The sequence below is a fragment of the Apis mellifera genome, linkage group LG8 (genome assembly GCF_003254395.2).
Source record: "Apis mellifera strain DH4 linkage group LG8, Amel_HAv3.1, whole genome shotgun sequence".
NCBI lineage: Eukaryota > Metazoa > Arthropoda > Insecta > Hymenoptera > Apidae > Apis > Apis mellifera.
In genome coordinates this window covers 9,615,754-9,627,953 of record NC_037645.1, presented here as the reverse complement: position 1 = coordinate 9,627,953, position 12,200 = coordinate 9,615,754, and the positions used below count along the sequence as shown (strand labels likewise).

Below are 12,200 nucleotides of genomic sequence, written 5' to 3'. Positions count from 1 at the left end.
TGCTAAGGATCCTGTTTGCGCACAAAAGTGTATCGTGATTATTGGATGGATGGAAAAGTTTCGTTTTTCGAACGATTTCGATTTCGATCTCAATCTCGGTTTCGGTTTCGGTTTCGGATTAGATTAGAAAAATTAAACGCGGAGAAGGATAAATGTGACTCACCTTGATCGTGTACACGTAGAACAGGCCCCGCAATCGCTCGTAGTAAATTAATTAATCGCAAAGTGGAAGTACTCTAACCGTAGCGCGTTTCTAGAATTATGTATAAGCGTTCACACTCTGTTCTTGTACGATCCTCTTCTTTCTTCTCTCTTCTTAACAGCTATCGTTATTTTATTTTATTTTATTATTCTTGCTTCTACTTGTTGTTGTCGCTATTATTATTATTCTCTTTGCCCTTTAGCTTGTTGTTGCTCGACCCTCTATTACTTATGCGTGTATGTATGTGTGTGTACGTGTGTGTTACTATATATTCATTCGTTTATATAATATATATATATATATATCATATAAATATTATTCTTATAAATATATCTGTGTCTGCAGGTACTTTGCTGTCCTGGTTCGTATTATCAATCGATCATTAAAGGGCTCGAAGGGGGAGAGATTTGTTTCGTTATACAACGAAAGAGAATTTCTGAACCAAATCTTGGAAATCGTTTTCTTTCGCAACGTAACTTCGTTCGTTCGTTCGTTCGTTCGTTCGTCCGTCGATCTCGAATCGAGGATATTATTTATTCTTCCGACCAATCGCGGCTCTCTTTCTCTCTCTCTCTCTCGCGCACGTCCGTATACATACGGCCACCGGGGGACCTTTTATGCGTGTATATGTGTATCTATCTATCTATGCACAATGTGTATTTGTATATGTACGTAAAAAGGGCTGCGTGACTTTCCAAACGCAAACTTGATGATTAAAACGTTAAAACTCTTCCTCTCCTCTTCTATTTAAAATTTTCTCCCACGCTCTCTTTCTCTGATTCTTTTTGTCTCCGTATAGATATATATATATATATATAATGTTGCTATTATTATTAATATTTTGTATTATTATTATTATTATTATTATTATTATTATTATTATTTGTATTTCGCGTTCTTCGGAGGGGCCTAGGCACTATTACGCTGCGAAAAAGAGGTTTAAGTTTGAAGGTACTTGTACGCACGAGGTATATGTTCTCAAGGTAGAAGTTATTATTATTATTATTATTATTATTAATAATATTATTATTATAATTATTATTATTATTATTATTCTTATTATTATTATTATTATTATTAATTTTTCTTTCCCCAATGTAGGGAGCAATGCAGCGACTTGACCCGCTGTGAAGAAGAATTGTTGTCTCGTGTGTGCTCGTCCGGCCGATTCTGGCCGGGAGAAGGGAAGGGACTACAAAACTTGTCCGAGGTTCCTCTCCCGCTTTTTTTCCAACCCCTTCCCGCTCCTTCGATCTCTCTCGAGTTCTTCTCCACTGAGTTGCCAATTTAGTTTTATTCCTTAGTGTTGTTCGTCCTATTCTTTATTTATAATGTTTCTCTCTCCCCTCTCTCTCCACCCTTCGTCTCTTCCTTCGTCTTCTTCCTCCTCTTCCTCCTCCTCTCCTTCTCCTCCTTTCTCTTTCGCCTTTTCCTCCTCGTTTTCTTCCGAATGGTGAGCCTTCTCGAATTGGCAATCGAAGGCGGCGGCGCCCCCCTACGCCGCGGCACGCACACTCACGGAAGGTCAGAAGTCGTTATCACCTCCTCGAGTTTTCCCACTTGCTAGCCACATCGCCCTCCTCCGCCCTGCACCCGCCCTCCTCCTCCTCCTCCACCGGCTGCTCAACCACCACCACCACCACCATCTGGAACAAGAAGAAGAGAATACGGCCTCGTGTCGATTATATGCTGCCAGAGTTAGGGTTAGGTTAGTTACGTTGCATCCCTCGACTATCATTCTATTGGGTTGGCAACTAAGTAATTGCGGATTTCAGTTGAAGTTGACGACGACCTAATCGAAGCGATAATCGATTCGGATCGTCGCAATACAACTCGTGAGATTGCAGAGAAGCTTCGTGTATCGCGTACATGCATTGAAAACCGCTTAAAACAACTCGGCTGTGTTCAAAAACTCGATACATGGGTTCCTCGCGAACTGAAGGAAAAGCATTTAACGCGACGCGTTAACAGCTGCGATTTGCTAAAGAAACGTAATGAAAATGATCCATTTTTAAAACGACCGATAACTGGCGATGAAAAATGGGTTGTTTACAACAATATCGAGCGGAAAAGATGGTGGAGCAGGCCACGTGAACCAGCTCGAACGACATCAAAAGCTGGTATTCGTCGAAAGAAGGTTTTGTTATCAATTTGGTGGGATTACGAAGGAATTGTCTATTTTGAACTCTTACCACCCAACCGAACGATCAATTCTGTTGTCTACGTTGAACAACTAAGGAAATTAAACAATGCGGTTGAAGAAAAGCGGCCCGAATTGACAAATCGAAAAGGTGTTGTATTCCATCGTGACGATGCAAGGCCACACGCATCTTTGGTCACTCGGCAAAAATTATTGGAGCTTGGTTGGGATGTTTTGCCACATCCACCATATAGTCCTGATCTTGCACCATCCGATTACTTTTTGTTTCGATCTTTACGAAACTCCTTGAATGGTAAAAATTTCAATAATGATGATGATATCGAATCGTACCTGATTCAGTTTTTCGCTAATAAAAACCACAACGTTTTACGAACGTGGGATTATGATGCTGCCTGAAAGATGGCAAAAGGTCATTGATCAAAATGGGCAACACATTACGGAATAAAGTTATTTAGTTCCATGAAAAAATTGTCTTTGATTTTCTAAAATAAATCCGCAATCACTTAGTTGCCAACCCAATAGATATCGTATTTTGCGTTAAAGAGATCGTTTCGAGGATGTCATCCATCTTTCAGGTATCGTTTTATCGTATTATTGTATTTTATTTTGCGTTAAATTATTGGGAAGAGAGTGGAAAATATTTTCGTGCAATGAAGTTTTATATAGAATTAATTTTATAATTATTATTATAAAATTTACTATATACATTTTACATTTTAATTATAATAATCTTTTGATCAAAAAATTTGAAGGAGTGTTATTGTATTATTGTATTTTATTTTGCGTTGAATTATTGGGAAGAGAGTGGAAAATATTTTCGTGCAATGAAGTTTTATATAGAATTAATTTTATAATTATTATTATAAAATTTACTATACATTTTACATTTTAATTATAATAATCTTTTGATCAAGAAATTTGAAGGAGTATTTATTAACTTTATTAGTTATGTTACTATTACAAAGGAGACTTCTACGTAGATTTCTATCACGAAATAATTTTTATTATATTCAGATTCAGAACTTTGAAGTTTTGAGAAAGGAAGAGAAGAAAGGAACGTAATATCTTTGGAAGCGGAATGGTGGACTCGCAAGAGGATCGCGAGGTATGTTGCAGTTAAGATGCATGCGCGTTTCCCTTGGAAGGCGGAAAATTAATTTTCCACGGAATAATCGCGGGCAAAGTGGAACGAATCCGTCGCATAATTTGATTAATTTAATACGATTTTCCCTGATCTACCGAAATTCGAATTTTTGCAAAACGAGAGAAGAAGAAAACAGTCTGACAGCTTCTGCTTAAATTTATGTAAAATGAAATTCAATTATCGATATCACCTTCGATATCTCCTTTAATTAATAAACATTCTCAAAGTGAAAATTATATATGTTGGATATACGTGTAGTAAAAAAGGAAAAATTAAACGATTAAATATCTGCATAATTTGCGCGTGCATGATCTGTTATTACACAAAAATAAATTAGTTTTCGAGAAAATTTAGCGATAAAAAAATACATATATATATATATAGATAAGATATAGATATATATAGATATATAGATATAGATAGATATATATAGATAAAAGATATATATATATATATATCTTTATCTCTTTCCTCGAGAAAGGAAGCAAAAAAAAAAAGAGAAAAACGCGTACGTAATCATAATATACGTAAAATTTCTTTCTCTCGATGTAAGAGGGAAGATCCGCTCGTTTGTTACGATCCCGTTGTAATAATAATAACAATAACAATAATCGCGTCGGAGGCGTCCAGCGGCGTCCAGCCAGCCCATAAATAGAAGGGTAAATAGCCTGTAAATCAGCGGTTGTGGCCTCGATCGAGCGGGCAAAAGGAAAAGCGGGGCTCAGTTTTCGTGCTCGACGGCCCTGAACGCGTCAGAGGAAAGCGTGTATGCACGCGGCCGAGGGGGTTTCACGGTATTTTTAATTTCACCCTCTGTGCGATCGTCGTGCGAGCGAGGCGCCCGTGCGCACGCGCAACGCGCCGCGCGGCGGTGATGGCGGTGGCCGTTTCGCAGCGAGACGGGACAAAGAGGCGAGGAGCCATCGACGACGCATCGACCTCTTACGCATGCGAACGCGCGGAGAGGCAGACGGACGATCCACCTCCTCCCTCGACCTACGTCAATGCTGCGGGATTAAACTGGCACAGTGGCGCCCCCCTCCACCTCCATCTCTGTGCCCAAACTCGGGGACTCGGCTGTGTTAATCCCCCCCTCCATACGCTATGCTATTTCAAGATCCGGCAATTGCGATTGGTTGACAACGAGACACGTTGTTGTGCGATCCAAAGATTTGGACAGGAATGAGACATTATTTGTTCGGAAAAAAGGAAGGATTGTTTCAAATATTTTTGCAATTGTAAACGATAGTATGGTGATAAGAATTGAAAGATTGAAGGTTCGAGATCGAGCCTTCCTAACTTTATATTGAAATTATAGAATTGGAGAAAATTGGATTTGTTATTTTAAAAGTGTCTATAGTATAGATACTTAAGGGGAATTTTGGAGAGACGGAAATTCGGAGTTAAATTTTCGAGGGAGAAGTTGCGATAGTTTCTAGGGGATGGAGAAGTTAAAGGAATGTTTTACTGTTCCGCGAGAAATTTCGACCCACTTCTCCGTCAACCTCCCCCTCCCCGCCCATTCTAGATCGAATCTATGGCGGAGGATGAACCTTGGGGATAAGCGACCTTTTTAAAATTATTGCGAAAGATGGATACGTCGACTACAAAAGCGAGCGACAACGAAACGGAGAGAAAGACAGCCCGAATATCGACGATGGCAATTCGCACACAATGGCCGGATAAATTGCGAAACGTTTATCAAAGATCGAGATGAGATCTAGAATTTAAAAAGAAAGGAAAAAAAAAAAAGAACGTTCGACGAATTCGTCTTTTCTTCGCCATTGTCTCTCTGCGAAAGAGAATCCTTTCCACAATTTTCGAGAAAGGAACAACTTTATATTATCGCGTTATGCTGGAATGTTTTTTTCTTTTTTTTTTCTTTTAAGAAACCGTATGCAAAGTATCCTGTTGCACCGAATTGTTATTTTTGCATACGTAAAAAAAAAAAGAAAGAAAAGACAATCGGAGATAACTCCGCATTTTCGCTGCAAAAAAAAATTCCGTGATATCGCGTTTCAAAAAAAAAAAAAAGAAAGAAAAAGAAAACAAAAAAGTTAAATGATACACTCTTATTCACTGTGTATATACATAAAGATCAAATTTCTGATAAAAAGTATCTTATCTTTCCAGCAAATAAAAAAATGTCGATGACCCTTCGTAACAGAGTTGCTTCGTATTTTATCCGCTGTCCGCAAAAGACATATATATATACATAAGCTTCATATAATGCATACAACGCGAATCGTGCAAATTAAAGAAAAAAGAATATCGATGACCTAACATTAGTTACTTCAACTTTACTTTATCCACTACTCGAAAGAAATACGTCAATAGCCTCTCTGATCGCGAGTGAAAATTCTAAAAATTTTATTTCCAAGTGGAATACACAATCCCTAAACCCGCGTACAACACGCCGCGGCGGCGTATTACGGAATTAAGACGCGTTCCCAACGCGATCCCGTTTGCACGGTACTCGACGCGATTGCATCGCGATTGCCACGAGGCGCGCGCGCACTCGCAGTGGACACCGTATGCAAATGAAAACGAAAATGGAAGGCGTCTACGCACTTCCGGACAGATGTTAAGGCTCACGCGCATTGTCCTCCCCTCCCCCCCCTCCTTCCCTATTACTCTCCTTCCTGCTTTCTTTCCTTCCCTACTCCCCCGAGCTCTCTTCTTCCCCCTCCTCGCCCATTGTCCTTCGAGCGCCCAGCCAAGCAGAGACGGAGACAGAGGCACAGAGACAGAGAGAGAGAGAGAGAGACTAGCAATTGAGACCTCAATAATGTTATACTTGCGGTTGGCCAATGTCACACTCGCGCCACACGATGGAACGCAATTTCCTTGCACGAAAGGCGAGCACGAACGCGCAGGCAAACGACCTGCTACGAAATTTATCGTTTCGTAACAAATGGGATATTTCGACGACGCGGTACGCGGCGACTGTCTGCCATTGTAAAACGGCTCGGCTCGTGCGATCTGCCGAATTTCGCAAATGTTCGACGCGACACGGTCACACATTTTGCGGGAACATTTGCCGATGCGCAGCTGTGGATTGAAATAAAAGTACCGACGGTCGGCAATGGGTTACGAGATACGAATATAATTAATTTGGATTCGTTGGTAATATTTATCACAGTGTATACAATGCGATCAGGTTTGATTAATGACCAGTTGGCTGGGTATTTTTGTCGCGCCGATTGACTCGCTACGTGACGTCACTCGCAAATCTACGATCACAGAGTTGATCAAAGTGGTGAACTATTGTGAGTAGAATTTTTTTTTTTTTTTTGAGTGCCTCTCATGAGGATGTTGATCTCGATCTCCTCGAAAAGTGGTTTCAGAAGAGCAAAAATAATGTCGTTCGATCGCTAGAGGGGACGCGCCAGGGAATTCGAAAATTTCTAAAGTATCGAGTTTGCCAAAATCTAAATCTACTATTTCGTAACGAATGTAAATATTCGATAATACATTTTCTTTAAAAAACAATAATTATCATAATATAATATAAACATTAACAACGAACAGCAGAGAAATTCTTTGAAAAAAAAATTGTCAATTGACAATATTTATATAAACAATTTGATTTAGAACGATATTTGTTGATTCTTGAAAAAAAAGAAATCAATTTGAATCAGAGAAGTGCGGGAGCGTTCTCGGCGTTTATACAATGTTGCCAGATGTCGGAGATTAAGTGTTGTTGCTTTTCGGACGGAGCCAAAGAGGTTGTAGAAGGAAGAAGAGCCAAGAAGAAGTAACCGTGGGGGAAACGCAACACCGGTATTTTGCAACATTGATAGCAGAAACGTTTTCAGTGACAAACGAAACAGACCTCGTCTCCTGTTGTGATATCCAAGCTGGGTCTCTGATATACACTCGGGTTAGCCGACGCGTAAAAAACACAATGAGCACACAGCCACAACAAGACGTACATTCACGCATACGAGCGTCAAAGGACACTCGTGACACCGCGCTGGATGCGCTGTTGTGCCTGAACCAGACAAGGTCATTCATAAGTAGCTCAAGTTCAACTAATAGTATTGTATTACGATACCTACAACCCTCTTCCTCCTTTCTTCTCTCTCTCTCTCTCTCTCTCGATCGAGTTCTCCGCGCAAGCCTTCTCTCTTCCGCTCGAATCGCTTCCTTCGTTCACATGAACGAACAATGCCTGTTGATCACCGGTTTAATTAATTAATGCTCCACAATCTCCACTCCCATCTTCCTAGATTCCTAGACGCTCCATCGTAATTTTATCGACTCCTGAAATATATCTATATCTCTCGGTTCATTGTTAAATAATAAAATGTTTAATTTAATTTTTTGCAAGGTATATAGTATATTGGAATGTGTTTAATTTTTTAGAATAATTTGATATGGTCAGTGAAAATTTAATAGTTAAAGTTAAAGAATAAAGATTATTTTAACAAGTGATTAAAGTAACTTTATTCGAAATTTGTTATTTTTAATGCCCAATTCTATAATATTTGTGGAAAATAGTGTATATAGTATATTTGTGGAATTTTTAAAATAATGTAGTAAAATTGAATAGTTAAAGTGTCATTTTAATACTTAAAGTAACTTTATTCTTAATTTTCAATGCAATAATATATTTGTGGAACGTTGAATTTTTAAAATAATGTAGTAAAATTGAATAGTTAAAGTATCATTCTAATACTTAAAATTATAATAAAAACATAAATACTTTATTTTTAATTTTCAATGAAATAATAAATTTGTGGAATATATATTGTATTATGTATGAATGTTATTGTATAAATGTATATATTGTATTTGTGGAACATTGAATTTTTAAAATAAAATTGAATAAAGTATTATTTTAATATTTAAAATAACTTTATTTTTAATTTTAGTCATTTTTTCAATGCAATAATATATTTGTAGCATGTGGAACATAGTGTATTTGTGAAACATTGAATTTTTAAAATAATATAGTAAAATTGAATAAAATAACTTTACTTTTAATTTTTGTCTAATTTTGGCTTTTTCAATGCAATAATATATTTTTGACATATGGAATATAATGTATATAATGTATTTATGGAACGTTGAATTTTTAAAATAAAATTGAATAGTTAAAATGTCATTCTAATACTTAAAATAACTTTATTTTTAATTTTCAATGCAATAATATATTTGTGAAAAATAGTGTATTTGTGGAACATTGAATTCTTAAAATAAAATTGAATAGTTAAAGTGTCATTTTAATACTTAAAATAACTTTATTTTTAATTTTGGTCACTTTTTTAATGTAATAATATATTTTTGACATATGGAATATAATATATTTGTGGAACATTGAATTTTTAAAATAAAATTGAATAGTTAAAGTGTCATTTTAATACTTAAAATAACTTTATTTTTAACGAGTAATTTTGGTCTCTTTTTCAATGCAGTAATATATTTGTGGAACGTTAAATTTTTAAGAATAATGTAACATACATATAAACAATGATAGGCAAAATTTAATAGTTACGAATAAAAGTTACGAATAAAATTATTTCTATATTGTTATTGTTCGAAACGTAATGATAATTGCAAATAATTGCAATAGCAAACGTCTGAGAAAAATGAATGGACTATAATATCTATATGAATAAATGTTATTCATTTTAATAAGTAACATTATTCGAAATTTTCAATTAGTCACTTTTTGGGTTAATGCCCAACTCTGCATAATATATTTGCAATATGTTTAGTATACATAATTTTCTCCATCTTGCTTCATCTAAGCAAATTTCAATCACTTATAAATTAATAAATAAACCTTTTGAAAATTTTTAATACACGTTATTATTTATTTTAACCTTTAAAATAATTCAACAAACATATTCAATATTCTACTTTGTATATCGAGTTGTATTTAAAATTAATTAATCATCCCTTATAAATTTTAAATATCATTATTCTTTCTTCTAATAATAATAAAAATATATCCTGAAAACGATTTTTAATCCAAAAGAGAAAAATCATCCCTTATAAATTTTAAATATCATTATTTTTTTTTCTAATAATAATAAAAATATATCCTGAAAACGATTTTTAATCCAAAAGAGAAAAATCATCCCTTATAAATTTTAAATATCATTATTCTTTCTTCTTCTAATAATAAAAATATATCCTGAAAATGATTTTTAATTCAAAAGAGAAAAATCATCCCTTATAAATTTTAAACATCATTATTCTTTCTTCTAATAATAATAAAAATATATCCTGAAAACGATTTTTAATCCAAAAGAGAAAAATCATCCCTTATAAATTTTAAATATCACTATTCTTTCTTCTAATAATAATAAAAATGTATCCTGAAAACGATTTTTAATCCAAAAGAGAAAATTCCCTCGATATTATTATTTTCCGTCCTCAAGCAAAGAGCGAAAGAGATTGTCTTATCGGACTTATTCATCGCTTTATCCATTTTCACGGTATGAATCACCGATACGTACGATCCTCAGACTCGATAGAGAAGCCCGATACGTTACGTAAGACTTGTCCACGTTTCCACGCGAGGTAGAATCTCGTTTCTGATTAATCGGGGCCTCTTTTATTTTCCCTTTTATTTGCTTGTTATTTCAATCCACATGCACGACACTCGAAAGCGCAAAAATTTTATCTCGAAATCTTCATCTTGAATCGTGTACTCTCGCCGGCGGAATACGATCACGTTTTTGCAGCAAGATGACCAAAGAAGATCGAATCGATATTCGATAAAATTACTCGCTACGTAAGTGAGTAATGAGCGAGATTATATTATATTATTCCATGTTCCCTTCTTTTTAAAAAAAAAACTGGACATACAAACATAGAAAAGACACGATGAGAAACGATTTTCTTGGAAGACGAGAGGTGGAAAGGAGGGGAGGGAGAAAAAAAAGAAAGAAAATAATAATCGGTTGGCGAACGAGAAAGCTTGACCGTACTCGTCGAATCCCACAAAAGTGAATCTTTTACTCGCTCTAGAAAGTCATCTAGCTGAACTTTCTTGAAATTTTCACTTACCATTCGCGATACAAATGGACGCGAGCTTCAAATTCATCAAATTTTAGATCAGATCTTCTGGACTTTCAGAAATCCATTACTCGATTTCTTAAAAAAATTTCTTCCTCCGTAAAAAGAAAGTTTAAAATTTGATTCTTCTTTGATTGCCAAAAATAATAAATGGACGCGAGCTTCGATCAGATCTTCTGGACTTTCAGAAATCCATTTCTTAAAAAATTTCTTCCTCCGTAAAAAGAAAGTTTAAAATTTGATTCTTCTTTGATTGCCAAAAATAATAAATGGACGCGAGGTTCAAATTCATCAAATTTTAGATCAGATCTTCTGGACTTTCAGAAATCCATTTCTTAAAAAATTTCTTCCTCCGTGAAAAGAAAGTTTAAAATTTGATTCTTCTTTGATTGCCAAAAAATAATGTAAATAAAATATAATAATAAAAATAGATATAAAATATAATAATAAAAATAAATATTTCTATCTATAAAACTATACATCAAAAGTTAACAAAGAAACTTCACTTCGTCATGGAAAAAAAAAATTTATATTCGCGGGAACGGATACGATACGGTGAAGTTAGAGAAGAATATAAGAAGGTAAGGTTTGACGATTCACGTTCCCTGTCGTGCGAGCGCGCCATTTTTTATTGGCCACGGAAAGGGGGGAAAAAAGAGGAAGAAAAACGTGAAATAAGATAAGCGACACAAGGCAGCAACCGGTCTACTTGTGTACCTCCGCTACACCGTCGTGTGTGCTACACGCACACACACATATACGATTAACGGCCGGATCGATAATGTATTCCGCTCGAAAATAAACTGACCTATACCAATACCCGATGTTACCACTTCCGCCGAGTGACCCCTCGTCTCCCGATAAATATTTACGCGACTTCGAGCCCGAGGAGAGCCGCAGCGACGAGCACAGCCGTCGAAAATCCATCTCGTAAATCGGCGAAAATTTTACCGATTGAGAAAAAAAAAAAAAGAAAGAAAGAAAGGAAAATAACGGTTTCGTGCTGTACGCTACAATGTTTGAGGTTATGTTATGAGTGCACGTTACGTGTATTTCGTCATTTAGAGTTTCGTGCGATTTTATTTATATTGGAAATTTGTATGGAATATAAAAATCGAGACGAAGGAGAAATTTTTAAGAGAATCTTCGGTTAAAAATAATCGCTTACGAGATCGTTCTCACAGAGAATCGTTCTCACAGAGAAGGAAAGAGAGAAAGAATGTTTTCTGGCGGTTGAATTTTTTTTAAGACTTCGAGGAAAAGATTAGGAGAATAGCAGTGGTGAAACGATCGAGTTTGGGATGAGTCAGAAAGTGTAGGTCATAATGTTAGAGGAAAAGAGGGATAAGAATGGTGATTCAGTTCAATTGCATGCACGGCGCGACGCAATCGTTGCACGTATCATTATATGTTCTTAACTTTTGCATTTTGTTCCTAATGTTATAGATTTATGTATCGTCGTTGAATCGTTTCGATTCGTCTTCGCGTGAAAATAATCGAAAAAATTCGCTCCACGTGTACCGGAGCTGGCCGGAGTCGAAAGAAACCGCAGAAAGAACGTAATCCAATAACGCTTGAAACCGGGTCCGAAGAGCCCGATGATCCCCAATAGGGTGGCAAGAACAAAGGAATTCGAAGGATACTCACCGCAAACGCTGATG

At 36.0% G+C, this 12,200-nt stretch overlaps 1 protein-coding gene across 1 annotated transcript in view; it reads right to left on the bottom strand.

The window, feature by feature from the left end:
* Ecr (ecdysone receptor) overlaps positions 1 to 1,007 on the bottom strand; it is a 120,853-nt gene extending 119,846 nt beyond the window's left edge. Inside the window, exon 1 of the mRNA XM_016913298.2 lies at positions 164 to 1,007. The gene's annotated coding sequence lies outside the window, so the exon portion shown is untranslated. The remainder of the gene's footprint in view (positions 1 to 163) is intronic.
* Positions 1,008 to 12,200: the final 11,193 nt, after the last annotated feature.